General features: G+C 39.8%; 1 protein-coding gene across 7 annotated transcripts in view; it reads right to left on the reverse strand.

The window, feature by feature from the left end:
- The window catches only part of EPS8 (epidermal growth factor receptor pathway substrate 8), a 197366-nt gene that overhangs the window by 113396 nt on the left and 66241 nt on the right, over window positions 1–17729 (reverse strand). Inside the window, exons 1-2 of one of the 7 annotated variants that reach the window (XM_027541427.1) lie at window positions 5101–5198; window positions 2179–2232 (exon numbers count right to left, since the gene is read on the reverse strand). The exons of 3 other annotated variants lie outside the window; for them this stretch is intronic. The gene's annotated coding sequence lies outside the window, so the exon portion shown is untranslated. Of the gene's footprint in view, window positions 1–2178; window positions 2233–5100; window positions 5199–17729 lie in introns of those variants that run through there. 3 more of the 7 variants (XM_027541431.1, XM_027541428.1, XM_027541432.1) reach the window with 3 other exon arrangements.

Genomic DNA, 17729 nt, shown 5'->3' on the forward strand with positions numbered 1-17729 from the left:
CCCAATGGAAAAAACTCTGAATTCCATGCCAGAATGAGTTGTTACTGCTCTGCCTCTGAGAATCTGTGCAATTTCTTAGCCTGAGGACCTCTGATTCTTTATCTATCACAGGGGTTAAAAGACAGCCTGTGATGCCAATCAGATGCAGTTAAGGCCAGAGAAAATAACACAGCTGGAGTTTTTGTTTATAAAGTACTCTAAGAGACCTCTGAGATCTCTGGTTCAGAAGTCAGATGTGATTCAAGATATGGCTCTGCCATTTATGTTATGAATTAATGGCCTTGGGTAAGTTAACTAACCCCTCTAAACCTTATCTTTCTTCATCTATAAAATGAAGACATCTATTTATAAGGTTTTGTGAGGGCTGCATGGCTTAATCCATACCCAGCACTCATTATAGTGCTGGGCATATAGTAAAGGCTGACAAAAAGTTAAACATAATTATTATCTAAGGGTAAATCAGGGATTCCCTGATCTTTTAGGTTACCTTCCCAGTCTCTACATACTTCTGAGCATATCTATTTATTTCCACAGGTAAATTTATGCCTTTTTTTTTATGACACTGGTTAAACAAGTTCTCTGGCATTTTTCTCTGTTGCACTGTGCTCCTCTTACAGGGATTTTTTTTTTTTTTTTTAATGTCTCTCACCATTCAAAGAGAGGGGAGAAGGAGGACAGAAATGAAGAAAGGAAAGAGAGAGAACTCTCAGTTCACATTCTGTATGTTATCAATTAGTACAGTCAGTTTGGTTATAATGTGGCATATGTGTTCCTGAAAAATTGTGATGCTATGCAAAATCACACCATGAAAAGCACAGAACTGAGGGGAGAAAATAGCCGTCAGTGATACATAAAAAAGAAAAGACCCTAGCACAGGTTTTCAAATGTTAAATGGCTAAAAAATAAATAAAAACGATAATAAACGTGGTACCTTACTTTGCAAAAGACCTGAAGTTTGCTTGTGGAATTGGGTGTTCAAGGACTGTGGCTTGTGAGTTCATTGTGCAATGGTGGAAGAAGGCTTATCTGAAATTGGAGGGTTATGAATCAAGACATAGGTGGTCATGGCTCATGATATGCAGTGAAGTCAGGGAGCTGTGGGGCAGCAGAGGTGTATGCATGGGTATTTTGTCAATTTCTATGTGGCTCTCAGTTCAGCTAGGTGAAATGCCCTGTGTTCACCAACTAGGTGAAAATAAAGTAAAATCAGGCACAATAAATGTGAAATCTACATTCTACTCAAATTGCTCCCTAACATCAATGCTGTAGGAATAAAATTTCATTTTCAAAACAAGCACGGTAGCTGAACTGACTGTATTTATCTCCAAACTGTGAACTCCTGAAAAACATTCCCAGAAATATAATCACTATTTTCAAAGTCTGTGTTGCCCTTCAATTTCCTACCAGCCCAAAGCCTTTACCAAGAAGTCATTCTTTCCTCGTCAGTATTGAGCTACTACACAAAATCTAAAATATTTAACTGCATCTTTGTTTCTTCAGCTTTCCCAGCTATGGAGAGCTCTGATTCAGACAGCCACGCTATATGTGTTTACATATCTAAACAGTCCTGTCCCCAAAGGTGTCCACTCAACAGAGAATAAAAAGGCCTGCTAGTCAATAACTCACTGCCATGGCGTGACATTTACTCAGTTGTCAAATATTTACAGTGAGAATCTACTAAGTACATAAAAGCATAGGAGTTATAAGATGAAACCACATCCTACACTGCTATATTTAAAATGATAACCAACAAGTCCTATTGTACACATAGGGAACTCTGCTCAATGTTATCTGGCAGCCTGGATGGGAGGGAAGGTCGGGGGAGAATGGATACATGTATATGTATGACTGAGTCCCTTCACCGTCCACCTGAAGCTATAACAACATAGTTAATTGGCTATCAGTTTACTTCAGTCGCTCAGTTGTGTCCGACTCTGCAACCCCATGGACTGTATACTCCAATACAAAATAAAAAGTTCAAAAAAAGAAAAAGATGAAGCCACATCCAACCCATCATAGTAAGAGGTAGAGACTCAACTCAGCAGAGTATTTTAAGTCACTGCTACGTAAGGGCTTCCATGTTATGTAGAAGGTGTAAAATATTACAACACATGTAAAAATAACAGTGACACAAAACATAACATGAAGCACCTTAATAGAAAGTACAAAATACATTACCTTCAGTGTTGGAAGAGGGGACCAGGAGAAAGTTCATGGAGGTGATTAGCAGACCTGAAGGATGAAGTAAATTTTGGATATGAGAGAGAGACTTCCTTAATGTGGCATGAGTCAAGAAAAAAGCAGGACATGGAGATGTAAAGCATAAAGATCAAGAAGTGTAGGCCTTAAATTAAGATATATGACAAGTGGTAAGTTACGTACCAGACTTTGCATTTGACATGATGGGAAATGGAAATGCCACAGACAATTTTTAGCCAGTGGAATGCAACATCAGTGATGAATGGGCAATGGGGAGCCCAAAGGGCTTTCAGAGATCCCAGGCTTTGAATAAGTTAAGAGACTTCATTCAGAGTCTTTGGATGCCAGGCCAGCACAGCAGGAGGGCTTCCCCCAGCTACAATTCCCGGCTTTGTGTCCAAGATTGATATTCACGGCTCTACTTAATGGATACTAACTGTGTCATTTGGTCTGGCAAATTGTATGAAAAAGTGGGGAAAAAAAGAAAAATTACCTACAAAATAAGGAAAAAGTATTTTTTAGAAACGAGGAAGGAAACAGAAGAATGCAATGCAACCTACAGTAGTAATAATACTGTCAGATACTTAAATCTGACATTCGTTAGGATCATATAATTAGGGGAGTTAAATAATATGATCCTGAATCACATCTAAACATCTGACACAATGTATTTTTAATACTCAAAAAACTGTACACCAATGTTCCTAAGAGCAAAAGCATTCTTGAACAGACGTTCATGTGAGATCTACAGCAAGATTAAGAAACATACATGCATTTCAACTGAGATTTTACATTACCAAGTAGAGAGACAATATTTTACAAGGTGCTTTAAAGTTTTAGAAAGTATATTGAGAATTAAAACTACCACAAGCTTCTTCTAATCAAATTCCCAAACCTAGTTAGTACATTCTATACAGAAGACTTGCATTCAAAGCCCATAAATTTTAACTAAAATAAGAAATATAGTTTTTCACATAGCTGAAAAGTCCAATTAACAGGTTCACCTGCAAACAGTTAAAAACATACACAAACTTCAACTCTAAAATAAAAAAGAATTTTTAAAGAATAGTTAATGGTTTAATCAAATCAGAACTATCCTATAGGGTAAATGATCAAGAGAATGTATGATAATCTACCTCATTATATCACCTCCACAAAAATTTTATGCAATTCAACTAAACTATTATTTAAAAATCTAAAATATAATGAGCTGAGTCGGAGTCCCTTAAAACTCCAAACCAGTTCCCTTAAGTAAACGTCATCCCTACCTTTATGAGTTAATGACATATGTGATTTCACTGAAGAATAGATGAAAAAGGAGACCTCTCTATACAACTTATTTCAGAATTATTTACATAGAAAATGAGTCTAAATGTTTATCTTAATCTCTTCTAAGTCATTCCCACTTATATGCAATTTACTTAAACTGAAAATACTGTGTGCAAGTTTAGTTACTGAAAAACAGAAACCTCCTTGAAAATACTCTAGATACAGTAGGTACAAGGATATCCTTCTTCAGGTGAAAACAGGTGTGTCAAAAGGCAAAATATTTACATACCATCCCCAGTACATGTTTAAGATTTATACTGACAGTGAGACTGACATGTGCCTGGGAATTTTGGCCTGTAAAACTGACCAAAGCTTTGTAGCAAGGGTAAAAGTAAATCAAGCCATAAACATCTCAAGGAATCTCATTTTCTTCTCATGCTGACAAAAAGCTGCATACAATGGTTGTATGAGTAGTTCAAACTTCTTTGAACTGTTAATATTCCTTATGGTATAGAGTCTCAATAAATAACAGACACATTACGGGAAAATCAACTTAGCCAGGACTCCATTTCCAAAAGGATCCATACAGTCATAACCATGGCACCTGAACTCCAGAAGGCATGACACTTTCCAGCACCCTAACAGCGATGTTATCAGTTACTTCTGCTATGCACTATAATGTGATACACTTTCACTAGCTCTCCTCCAATTTTCTACAGTATCTTAATTTATACTTGCACTTAATTATTAGTAAGAGAACAAAAAGGCTCCTCCTGAATAGTAAATGTAACAAATAAATAGATAAGAGCTACAAAAAATAGTAGATCTCTATGTACTAAGAATTATATATACTTGCCATTAAGCTCATGCTTAAAGCACCCTAAGTATAAAATTATGGAGTGTTATAAAAGTTTTATGAAAAGTTATGGATTTTTGGAGAAGAGCTGTTCTTTGAAAAACGCCATTAATTGACTATTTAAATATTTAAAAGATCCATTAACAATCATGGGTTTTAAAAAAAAAGAAAACTTAAAAGACACATATTCACTACTTTCTTGGTCCCAAGCAAAATGTTTACACAGAAATTTGGCAGTGCAAAGTCTGTGCTCAGAGCCAATAAAAACTTAAGAAAACTGAGCTTGGTAATAAGCACATTTTCACAGTACAACTAAAGGCATAGAACAACCCAGAGCAATTAATATTTATAGAATAATAACAGTATTTTGCATATCAATTTTTAAGTAATTTTAAGAAAACTTGAGATACACAGACACACACACACTTTCCCAACTGTTAATAGTCAACAGACTTTTTTCTTAGCTATAATGATGGAGGGAGGAAGGATTACTCTCTTAACCACTGACCTAAGAAGGGAAGAAAATTCTGCGTATCCTCACCTCTATAAGCAAGAACCCTGGAGGCAGGAGGCAGGACCCTATAGCACCTAGGGTACCAACTTCACCAAGTCCAGAAGTCCCCTGGAGTTCCAAATAGGAATTTACAATACTGTCAAAGGGTTTATTGGGACTAAAAGTATTACCACATGTTTCAAGGTCTACAAATATCCTCCATGATAATTACGCCTTTGAGAACTCTCCTTAGCAAAGAAAACATTCACAAACTCAAACTTACCTACACAAGCCAGGAAAGCTGCTCTGAGCGATCCTCCGGGCAATACTGAGAGGACATTCCTCTCTGTTCACTCTGGTGCCAAGTGACCTTCGGCACATCAACATTAGCAAGGGTGGGGCTTGGAGCTTCAGTTTCGGCATTGTGCTGCCCTGGATGAAGTTTCTCTGGTTTCTCCAGGGCGTTAACTAAGACTTCCTCTTCTTGTTAAGTGAGTGAACACAGTCACTACTTTGCTTCCAACTCTTCCCTGAAGTGGTAAAGCCGTAAATGGTACAAATACTGATGGGGAGATTGCTAGGTGCTCTAAATTTAAAGACACTGTACAGATGGGCTATTATTATTCTCAGCTAAAGAGGTGATTTCTGAGGAACAGAGGTTAATAAGTAACTTAATGGGAATTACAGATGCCACAATCCGGTCAACTGAGCTAATGAAGAAGACTTTCCACCATAGATACACAGAAAAAATGAGAAACAGAAACAGATTTTTTAAATGAAATACACAGCTCCACTTGCTGTAAAGAAAAACCCCCCGGTGCCAAACCAAAGCCAGGACTGATGGCCAAACCAAAGCCAGGACTGATGGCCAAACCAAAGCCAGGACTGTAAGCACAAAAGCAAACATCGTCAGTTGTGGCCAAAAGAAGAATCACTGGAGTGTCTTTACGGCTTATGTCTAACTGATATTGGTACGGAGATGTCCCCTCAAAGAATGGGATCAGAAGAAAGTTCTCTCCTAACTTATGGTTGCCAGCAGGGAAGGATGGGGGGAAGGGATAGTTAGGGAGTTCGGCATTGACACATATACACTGCTTATAGTTAAAATGGGCTTCCCTGGTAGCTCAGAACGTAAAGAATCTGCCTACAATGAAGGAGACCTGAGTTCGATTCCTGGGTCAGGTAGACCCCCTGGAGAAGGAAATGGCAACCCACTCCAGTATCCTTGCCTGGAGAAGGAAATGGCAACCCACTCCAGGATCCTTGCCTGGAGAGTTCCATGGGCAGAGGAGCCTGGCGTGCTACAGTTCATGGGGTCACAAAGAGTTGGACACAACTGAGTGACTAACACACACAAATTCTTTGTTGTGACATAACACTGAAGGCATGAACTATGGGGAAAGCACAACACTTTCATGTCTGTGCACTAGCTTCTGGCTTCAGCTTCATAGTTAAAACGGATAATCAACAAGGACCTACTGTACAGCACAGGGAATTCTGTTCAATGTTACGTGGCAGCCTGGATGGGAGGGGAGTTTGGAAGAGAAAAGATACACGTATGTGTATGGCTGGGTCCCTTTGCTATCCACCTGAAAGTATCACAACACTGTCAATCCGCTATACTCCAATATAAAATTAAAAGTTAAAAAAAGAAGAAGAGAGTTCTCTCTCAGGAGAGCAGAGCTGGGCTAGATTTCTAGCCCTGCTTTTCTTCAGCACAGTATACAAACTGCCCAAGCATCCATAGCAACACTAATGCTCATATAGGGAGAGAAGAAGAGGCACACAAGTTGGGCATAAAGTTGGTTCTGAGGTCCTTCCATAAAACTGGACCTGTCGACAAAGGGCTGCGATCACAATTATAGAATGATGAGGGTGACAGGAGAAATCCACCCATTGTCTTAGTAAGACTTTCAGTGGGGTTTGTCTCTGAGAGTCCGGGTGAGAGGTCAGGTGAAACACAGCCAGAAATTAAAATCTTAAGCCTGGGGCTTCCCTGGTAGCTCACTGGTAAAGAATCTGCCTGCCAATGCAGGAGACATGGGTTCGATCCCTGATCCGGGAAGATCCCACATGCTGCAGAGCAACATAGCCTGTGCATCATTAATACTGAGCCTGTGCTCTTGAGTCTGCAAGCCACAGCAACTGAGTCTGCAGGCTCTAGAGCCCGTGCTCCACAACAAGAGAAGCCACCGAAATGTGGCGCTTGGATACCGCAACTGGAGAGTAGCCATCGCTCGCCACAACGAGAGCAAAGCCCCAGGCAGCAACAAAAACCCAGCACAGCTGAAAAAATTTATTAATTAAATTAAAAATAAGACAAACAAACCCCAAGCCTGTGTCACAACAGTTCTGAAGTCTGTGAGAATCTCCAAAGTAAGAAATGGAAGAAAAAATGGATCCTGGGCTTATGATATCCCTGGAGTATCTGAAATAAACAAACATAAAACTCCACCAAAAGTAACTCTACATCAACAAGGCCGTAATGGATTCCCACAAGCTAGAAAAACTAAACCAATACAAAACAAAAGCAAAAAAGAATCCTCACTAAAAAGGAACTTATAATTTAGAAATTACAAAATAGGTGAGAAAATGATTTACTGTGATTTGATGTATTTGAGTACTAACAAATAAAGCAAATGGAAAATTTAGCAATCAACTAATGTTTTAACATGAAGATGCCAGAAAAGCAGAATTATTAAGAGATGGGGGAAGAAAAGAACCTATAAATAGGGAAGTAAAAAAACAAGCAGGTTTTACAACAATCAAACTGAATTTATATGCATATCAGTTCAGTTCAGTTCAGTCGCTCCAGTCGTGTCTGACTCTTTGCAAATCCATGAGTCGCAGCACACCAGGCCTCCCTGTCCATCACCAACTGCCAGAGTTTACCCAAACTCATGTCCATCGAGTTGGTGATGCCATCCAGCCATCTCATCCTCTGTCGTCCCCTTCCCTCCTGTCCCCAATCCCTCCCAGTATCAGAGTCTTTTCCAATGAGTCAACTCTTTGCATGAGGTAGCCAAAGTATTGGAGTTTCAGGATAAGCATCAGTCCTTCCAATGAACACCCATGACTGGTCTCCTTCAGGATGGACTGGTTGGATCTCCTTGCAGTCCAAGGGACTCTCAAGAGTCTTCTTTAACACCACAGTTCAAAAGCATCAATTCTTCGGCGCTCAGCTTTCTTCACAGTCCAACTCTCACATCAATACATGACTACTGGAAAAACCATAGCCTTGACTAGATGGACCTTTGTTGGCAAAGTAATATCTCTGCTTTTGAATATGCTATCTAGGTTGGTCATAACTTTGCTTCCAAGGAGTAAGCGTCTTTTAATTTCATGGCTGCAATCACCATCTGCAGTGATTTTGGAGCCCCCCAAAAATAAAGTCTGACACCGTTTCCACTGTTTCCATCTATTTCCCATTATATGCATATAGATATGCACATTTCTCTGCATAGAGAACCCACAGTTTTCATCAGAATCCTGTAACTTAAAAAGGGAATAGCATCACTATAAGTAGAATTTTAAAAACTTGTTTAGAAAAGTGCTAATCAATACCAGAACTTAATTATCTGGCATAACCTATTCATACCAACTTTTCTTCTCTATTTTTCAACTTCCTAACTACTCTGCTCTGTAACTCTTCATTTCCTGGAAATTCTAACCCATCCCCCAAGCCATTCAGAAACCTCCAACCCTTGCAAAAAAGATAGAGTGGAAACTGTGATGTGCCACCCTGATCCTCTTTCACAACTGAAGGATTTTTTTTCCCCAGATGTTGTAGTGATGCCAGTATACAGGCCTTGGCTATCAGCTCTCTTAAGAACGGCCTTAGCTGAAAGTCTCCTCATGTAAGTTCATGCTCCTCTCTCAGGGCAGCCCACATCCAAAGACTGGCTGGAGACAATGGTGAAACGCCATCCCAGCTTTAGAGCCTCCAGGGGTCAGACTTCCACCAAGACTACAAGACAGCCTAACCTCCCCTCTGCCCAGAGTTGGTTTCTTCCTTCCACTCCCCAGGGCTTGATTGATCCCAAGGGCACTTTCTGAGAAATTTCCAGTGCACTAATTTCCATCTGAGTTTGCATCCTAGGGAACTCAAACTGCAACAGAAGAAAATCAGAAAGGAATAAAAAAGACAGGATATGAGAACAATACTATCAAGGAAGTGAAAAGAGTAAGAAAGACTTGTAACCAGCCAGGAGAATGACAAAAGGTATTAATATAATCTCTTTCTTTGATAATAGAAGGGAAGGCCTTTTTGAAAATGAACAATATAATCACAAAAATTCCCACCCACCATATCAGTGTATATCTGAACTTGAGTGAGTCAAAGGAATCTTAACAGGGTATTCCAGTTCTAGCTCCTGTCACTTTGAAGATAAAGCTCTTAGGCTCAGGAGTCTGCGAATTGCCAAAGCTGCTTAGAAATAGGAACATTTATTCTTTTAAGACAGTCACTTTTCCCAAAGCAAGTTAACAGGTACATTTAATACTCTGCTACGACAAGGTTACCAGTAGTAATATGAGTGGTGTGTGCGTGTGTGTGCGCACGCGTATGCGTGCAATTTCTGGCTTCCTTTAATCGTCATGGAAAAATGTGCAGCAAACAAATGTATCATATTTCAAATACATATTTCTCATGGCTACTTCTGGTGAGCTGCCTTATCTTAGAAAGGGGAGAGAGTCAAAAAACCATGAGCCTAGCTTAGATTTGTCCCATGCCCCAGTAGCAGAATTCTGATATATCTTTTAGTTCTGAACCACTGATAAAGATGTTAATGATAGTTTTATAAAAGGCTAATCTTAACCTAGTGGTTATGTGTGCTCAGTCATCAGTCATGTCCGACTCTTTGTGACCCCATGAACTGCAGAGCCCACCAGGCTCCTGTGCTCAAGGAATTTTCCAGGCAAGAATACTGGAGTGGGGAGCCATTTCCTCCACCAGGGGATATTCCCAACCCAGAGATCGAACCCACAGTCTTACTCTGGTACAAGCTGGTAATATGGCTAATCATTATCCAGAATACTAATAAGAAAACTGCACAAACTAAAACAATACTCATACGCACACTCAGAATGCCAATGACACTGGACAAATCTAAACAAGGTTCGTGGGTATTTGTTCATTCCCTCACCTTTCGAACAAAGAGCAGAACACCAGAAACAGTCACGAGAAACAGTATATATTTGGAACGTGACAGATTTGACTGCTATATATTTTTCCCATGACTACTGAAGGAAGTTGGAAATTGTGCATGCACACACACACACACACACACCCCCCTCTACTAGTAACCTTGCCCTACATTCCACATTTTGTAACCACAAATACAGAAGCAGAACAAGATAAGCTGTAGCAAAACCTCTCAAACTAAACCCACCAGATCCAAAAAGACATGAAGGCATTTACACAAATTGTTAGGACCACCAAGCAGAATGAATCAACACTGCCGTAATCCACTCATCCTGCAAGCCTAAACAGAGTCTCACTCTCAGTTCTTCCATTTGTCTTTCATTCTTTCCTCTCCCAAGAATCACAATCTGCCGGGTCTTCTCTAAGCCAACCTTTCTTCTCCTTCTAACTTTAAAACCTTTTTTTTAATGAGAGTAGAAAACGAATGTGCTAGAAATATGAGAAAATCCAAAAGAAACTGTGTGTGTGTCTGCACTCAGTTGTGTCTGACTCTTTCTATGGACAGTAGCCCCCCAGGCTCCTCTGTCCACGGCATTCTCCAGGCAAGAACACTGGAATGGGTTGCCATCTCCTCCTCCAGGGTATCTTCCCAGCCCAGGGATTGAACCTGCATCTCTTGTGTCTCCTGCACTGACAGCCAAATTCTTTACCACTAGCTCCACCTGGGGAGCCAAAAGAGGTTTCTAAACTCTAAATGTCAAACCTCAATTATATACAAACTAAGCTAGTTGAATACATATGGGTAGAATGACTAACAAAATACCTTAACAACTTATCTGGAAAAGGAATGAGACTGCAATATAACACATATTGGGGAAGAATCACGTCACATTATTAATACTTTACAGGCATACAAAAGGGCAAACATGCATGGCATGTGAATGAGAGGAAGAACCAATTTCATATAATAAAAGATCAAATGAGTCACTATAGGTTTAGAGTCATTGTTTGGACACAGAATCTGGATAAAAGGTAGAATCATAAAAATAGAAGAAACATAAATGGACACTTCTTGTGAATAAATACACACAGGACTAACAATATTCATTCTTCACGTAAGTCATTTAGAAGAATGAGATCATAATTCAATTTCAGGTTTATAAACAGCTTGTGCTGTTTATGCTTAGTCGTTTAGTCGTGTCTGACTCTTTGCGACCCCATGGACTGTAGCCCACCAGGCTCCTCTGTCCGTGGGGATTCTCCAGGCAAGAATACTGGAGTGGATTGCCATGCCCTCCTCCAGGGGATCTTCCCAACCCAGGGATCAAACCCAGGTCTGCCACATTGCAGGTGGATTCTTCACCAGCTAAGCTACCAGGGAAGCCCATAGACAGCTTAAGTCTCTCTTATTATAAGATAGAAAATACTGATTTGAGAACAATGAACTCATTATTACTGTAAAATAATATAATGGCATGTAAGTGAACAAAATAGCAGTTCTGCCTTAAATTGGCAAAGTTTTAGGTATATACTTGGGAAACATCACACAAACTTACCTGATTATGGATTTTAGTGTCATTTTCAACCTAGGAATCACTGTAGGGTTCCAATGAGTCATGCTTTTATTTGACAATTTCAATTGAAAGGCCAACAAAATTTTGAAAAACATGGTGAAAACAAAAGAAAAAAAGGATTTCTCATTTCTATTCGTGTCCTACAACCAAAGAGAAGTTGGAAAGTGTGGTGACCTCAGCTCAAAGAAACTGATCGCTTGTGTTTATGCCCTCACTCTGCCACTGAATAGCTCTGTACCTCAGGGAGTAACCTAACCTCCCTCTGCTCCATTTCCTCACCCGTAAAAGGAGATCAATGAGACCCGTTTGTAAACTCTCATTCACGTCTATTCTAGAACATTTACCTAATTCAAACTTAAAAAGAGAAAATCTACTTTATTAGATTTGGGCTAAGACGGGTTGCAAAGAATCAGTCACAAATGAGTGAACTGAAGACACAGCAATTGGCAGTTTCACTCTTTTCAACAGAAAATGGTAAATTTTCAGAAAAATAAAATTACCAAGGATAAAAGTGTGTGAAAGTGTTAGTTGCTTAGTCGTGTCCAACTCTTTGTGACCCCATGAACTGCAGAGCCCACCAGGCTCCTCTGTCCATGGAATTCTCCAGGCAAGAATATTGGAGTGAGTTGCCGTTTCCTCCTCTAAGGGATCTTCCTGACCCAGGGATGGAACCCAGGTTGACAAATCAGGAAAAAAAAGGTGTCAGTTGCCATGAGGACAGCTATAAATTCACCTCAGAAATTATAAAGAAATACTTTTACAGAGCCTCCGACTTCTGCTGAAAAATTCCCATTTGCACATACAGACTCCGCCAAAACACAATAGGAACAAAGAATTTCTGAGAGGCAGAGAAAATAGAAGTTTTTGGCACACGGTACCAATATTTCTCATCATTATAAAGATTTCACTTACAGCTTCCTCATTTCACCTGACTCAGATGCGGCTGGCATTTCACAGAACTGGCTAGGTGAATGCATATCAAAAGAATTGCCAAGATGTTCCCTGTAAAACAGCATTTTTAAATTTATAAAATCATCCCCCAAACCTATGCTTTCCACAAAAAGTTAAACTCTTAAAAAAATGATCAGACGACATTAGCCTATTAAAATCATGGGTGCTTCAGGATATTTAAGTGCCATTTGGGAAGAAAAAGACATTTAATATAAGAGTACCAAACTCTTCCCAAAGTATTTTTACAGTCAGGAAATTGTCACATTAGCTAGATAATATGACTTAAGGTGGCTCAGTGATAACAAACTCACCTGCCAATGCAGGAGACACAGGAGATGTAGATTTGATCCCTGGGTTGGGAAGATCCCCTGGAGAAGGAAATGGCAACCCACTCCAGTATTTTTGCCTGAGAAATCCCATGTATATAGAGCCTGACAGGCTACCATCCACGGGATGGTAAAGAGTCAGATACGAATGAGCGTGCACACACACACAGATATACACACACTCTCTCCTAAGTATAATCACATGCTCTGGCACCAGGAAGAAAGGAAGGAGCAAGCCAGCAAATGCAGAAAATGAACCATGAAAGCTGATACGGTACCATCTTACCAAAAACTCCAGAGAAATACACCCTGTGAAATATTGTGAAGAATCATCCTATATACACTTTAACAAGCTCATATTAAGCAAGCAGCCTTGAAAAATTAAATCAGGCAGCATTACGATAAACAGACTGAAATGCCTGTTTTCAGAGCAAGCAGTTTAGAAAAAGCTGTGTAAACAGTCCTGACAATGACATAGCCTATATCATCCTTCGAAACTACAACTTGCAATTAAATTTGCACATCAAATGATCCTTGAAGCTTGTATGTTACCAATAATAGGGGTGACAGAGGGGTCTTAAATCATATGAGCCTTGCCAGTGGCACAGAGAACTGCAGTCACATAAAGAAAAGCCACTGCAGCAAACACGTCAACATGTGTCTGAATGCCACAGGGATGCACTGATATTAAAGTGCTAGAGGCTGTATCAGTTTTAACTTCTTTGAATATCACTGGACTCAAGTTTGCCCAGGCAACAGAAAAGTGGTAATACAATGAAAGTGAATGGCAACCCACTCCAGAATCCTTGCCTTGAGAATCCTATGGACAGCGAAGCCTGATGGGCTACAGTCCATGGGGTCTCAAAGAGTCAGACAAGATTGAAGAGATTTAGCATGCACGCACACACAACCTTAAACGAATCATTAATATAGGCAATAGGATATAGTTATAAAGAACTTGCCTTTATGTGCAAAACAGGTTCAGATACCAGTACTGTTACTCACAGCTGTATGACTTTGGCCAAATTACTAAGGCTTTATGCTTGTTTATGAAGTGAACATAATAGACTCTTTTTCATAGAGGCTGAATAAAATGCATGTAAAGAGCACAGCCTGATTAACTGTCAGGAATAAATGGCAGTTTAACAAACATCACCACTTCTCTTGAGTTTTCTTTACCTTTGCCTGAGTGTGATCTTAAACTGCTGCATGCTTTATATCCTTATCAAATGAACTCTCATCAAAACTTTAACCATGACTATTTTTAAGTCTTTTACCATTCACAGTTATTGTTTTACTCTGATTCTTCCCTGAAAGCTTTTATATAATGTGAGAACATTACATAATGGCCTAACTTGAATAATGTAGAGACCATGCCACTGGGCTGTGTAAGAGTTTCCAGAACTAATGAGGAAATTGAACTGCTAACTAAAAATCAAGCAGAATATGGGACTGAATGAACTAGTGTGGATGATTATACTTTTTTGTTTGAAGCATTGCTGGTTCTTTACTGTTATGTTTTCCAGATTTAAAGAAATCTTTTTTCTCTTTTCTTTAAAGCTACCTATAATTTATAGCAATCTGGTAAATTATACCTTTGTAAACAAAATCAAAGCATTTATCTCTTCTCCCTACCTGATCTCCCCAGAATCTGAAAACTCTTAGTGAATATTCTACCTGCACAGCCATACAGTTATCTACATAAAGTTCAATAAGCATCTGTTCTTCTAAACGGAGAGAATGGTAAACACTGGCTGTATTAGCGAAACTTGCTCTGGAATGTCACATCTGAGAATGATGTGCACAGAATCAAGGTAGGACGAGACAGCTTTAAGGAACTAAGGCTGAATTTAGGGAGCCAATGTTTATAAAGTGCGCTTCAAAAATCAGCCTGATACCTTGCTTATATGGTTTCTGCCTAACAAGTGAGAGAGCAAAGTCTATTCTTACAGGACCCAGGAACCTAGGGATATTGGAGCAGGGGGACCTCCAGAAGACAGGAATTCACCTCTCTCTAAGAATTGCAGGCAAAAGCTGATGGTGAGTCACTGGCTTGGTTTCCTAACCCCAGAAGATTTTAAGAGGACAATCTGAGATGCCTTATTACAAGTGGTTAAGTGCAATCTGAGATTTCTTATTAGAAGTGGCTCCAGCAAAGCAGACTTAAAAACAGCATACATTGTTGATAACTATTCTTGCGGGACTGATATAAATTATCAGGCCGAGTTTAATGAGACCAGACTTATTTTGCAAACAAATTAGTCTTACTTCAAATATCTTTGACAGAAATGAGAGTGTCCCCAAAGACAAAAATTATGTTCCAGTGCAAAACTACAGCACACCCCTGTGGGTATTAAATTCTTGTCCTGTTCTGTCTTTGAGGTTTAGTCAACTACCTGTGAACTGGACTGGATCCTGAATTCTTCTAGGCTCCACCAATATTTAGCTACAATTCTCCAAACTAATGTGTTCAATTTCTTTCCCATTCTTCTGACTTGGAATCACTAAAAATTAAAGCTGCCTCTTTCCCAAAGTCCTTCAAGCCAAAGCTGGACAACTTGCTGTGAATTTCAGGGAAATCACCACAATAACTCATGTATGGACAACCTTCCTTCCTGCTGCCATAAGAGTCCCTCAGAAAGTTCCAGAAGGCCTGATGTCATCACAAAGACAAACTGCAAACTAGGAAAATCTGCCACATTGCTGCTAGCACTCCCCCTACTCTATCTGAAGGTTCTCTGAGTCCAACATCTGGAAATATTCTCGACAACTGATTGCCCTCTGCACTCAAAAACTAAGTTCATAGTTCATTCTAACCATTAACCTGTTTGTTTTTTTTATTTTATTTTTTGTCTCCAGGGAAATCTCCAGCACCTAGAGACCATTTCAATGGGTTACTGGACAAGCTACACTAACTCAGTTTATAGACCAAGAAAGTTCTTGGCAAAGTTTCAGAATGAATGACAGGGTTCAGGACACACTACTCCCAAAATATACCACCTCGGCATAGAATATTTTAAGTGGGGAGATAGTGGAGGACAGACGAGCCTTGCGTGCTGCAGTCCATGGGGTCGCAAAGAGTCGGACATGACTTAGTGACTAAACAACAAGTGTGAGAAAAAAGCAGAAGCAATACAGTCACCCAACCACCCCCGTCTTTCTCCCCAGAAACAGGTCCTAAAATCGTCATGTGAGAGGTGCCCTTCCTATGTCCAGAAAAAAGGAACATCTCTATCTCTGAAGCAAAAGGCACACAGAACAATCTGAACACAGAGGCCTCCTTAAATTCCCCCCAGTTCCCAACACTTACCTCCTACTCTTTAACCTACCATATTCCTCCATAACCATCCACTCTTCATCAAAACCAGCAATAAAAACACTCAGGTCTGTTTCTCCATTTCCTTACAAAGGCTTCATGTCACAAACAACTTTCACTAAATAAATGTATGTGATTTCCTCCTGTTAATCTACCTTTGTCAGCTTAATTTGCAGGTCCAGCCAGGGGCCCTGACAGAATTAAGGAAAACATTCTTCTCCCCTATGCTCCAGACATCACTCTTCACATGAGTTTATAAGTTTTTTCTTCTGTTCACCCGCACTCTCACCAAACACTGCATATCATTTGTTATAAAAATTTATTTCAATTTGGCAGAGGAAAAATTTTTAAAACATTCCTTAGTTTAGCAGTCATATTCATCTCTCTTTAAAACAATTTCGATATAACTTCCTCAAAATTTTCTTGCTGATTTTTCATCTTTTTTTTTTCTTTTAGACCAACAGAATTCATCTGTCAGTTGCCAGCATGAGTATTTTAAAATTGTGTATATATAAGGCATAAACATGCATAAGATTTTTTCCTCTAGACCAAAATAAATATGCAGCTTAAATATGTTTTCAATGTCAAGCTCCAACTTAGAACATATAATGTAGACCTTATATCCATACCTTTTATTTAAAAAAAAAAAAGGGAGATTAGGTCTTTTTGTACTTTTTATAATGGTATCATACGTGCCTGTGTGCATGCATGCTCAGTCATTCAGTCATATTCGACTCTTTGAGACCCTTTGGACTGTAGCCTACCAGGCTCTGTCAATTTTTCAGGCAAGAATACTAGAGTAGATTGCCATTTTCTTCTCCAGGGGATCTTCCCAACCCAAGGATCGAAGCCAAATCTCCTGTGTCTCCTGCTGTTTCTTCCTTCCCCTCTGAACCATGAGGGAAGCCCATAATAGTACCAGACATTATCTCTAAATTGGGAACAACATTAATCTTTTATAAATTGGATGCATGTGGTAATCCTTTCTTTATACCTGTCTAGATTACTCTATGGTGGTTTAGTCGCTAAGTCGTGTCTGACTCTTGCGACCCCCATGGACTATAGCCCGTCAGGCTCCTCTGTCCAGGGGATTTCCCAGGTAGGATTACTGTGGGTTGCCATTTCCCTTCCAGGGGATCTTCCCGACCCAGGGATGAAACACCGGTCTCCTATACTGCAGGCAGATTCTTTACCAACTGAGCCATCAGAGAAGCACCTCAGTCAGTTCAGCTCAGTCACTCAGTCGAGTCTGACTCTTTGAGACCCCATGGACTGCAGCACGCCAAGCCTCCCTGTCCATCACCATTTCCTGGAGCTTACTCAAACTCACGTGCATCAAGTTGGTGATGCCATCCAACCATCTCATCCTCTGTTTGTCCCCTTCCCTTTCTGCCTTCAATCTTTCCCAGCATAAGGATCCTTTCCAATGAGTCGGTTCTTCCCATCAGGTGGCCAAAGTATCGGCGTTTCTGCGTCAACATCAATCCTTCCAATGAACATTCAGGACTGATTTCCTTTAGGATTGACTGGTTGGATATCCTTGCAGTCCAAGGACTCTCAAGAGTCTTCTCCAACACCACAGTCCAAAAGCACCAATTCTTC

This window comes from Bos indicus x Bos taurus, chromosome 5 (assembly GCF_003369695.1).
Source record: "Bos indicus x Bos taurus breed Angus x Brahman F1 hybrid chromosome 5, Bos_hybrid_MaternalHap_v2.0, whole genome shotgun sequence".
Taxonomy (NCBI): Eukaryota; Metazoa; Chordata; class Mammalia; order Artiodactyla; family Bovidae; genus Bos; species Bos indicus x Bos taurus.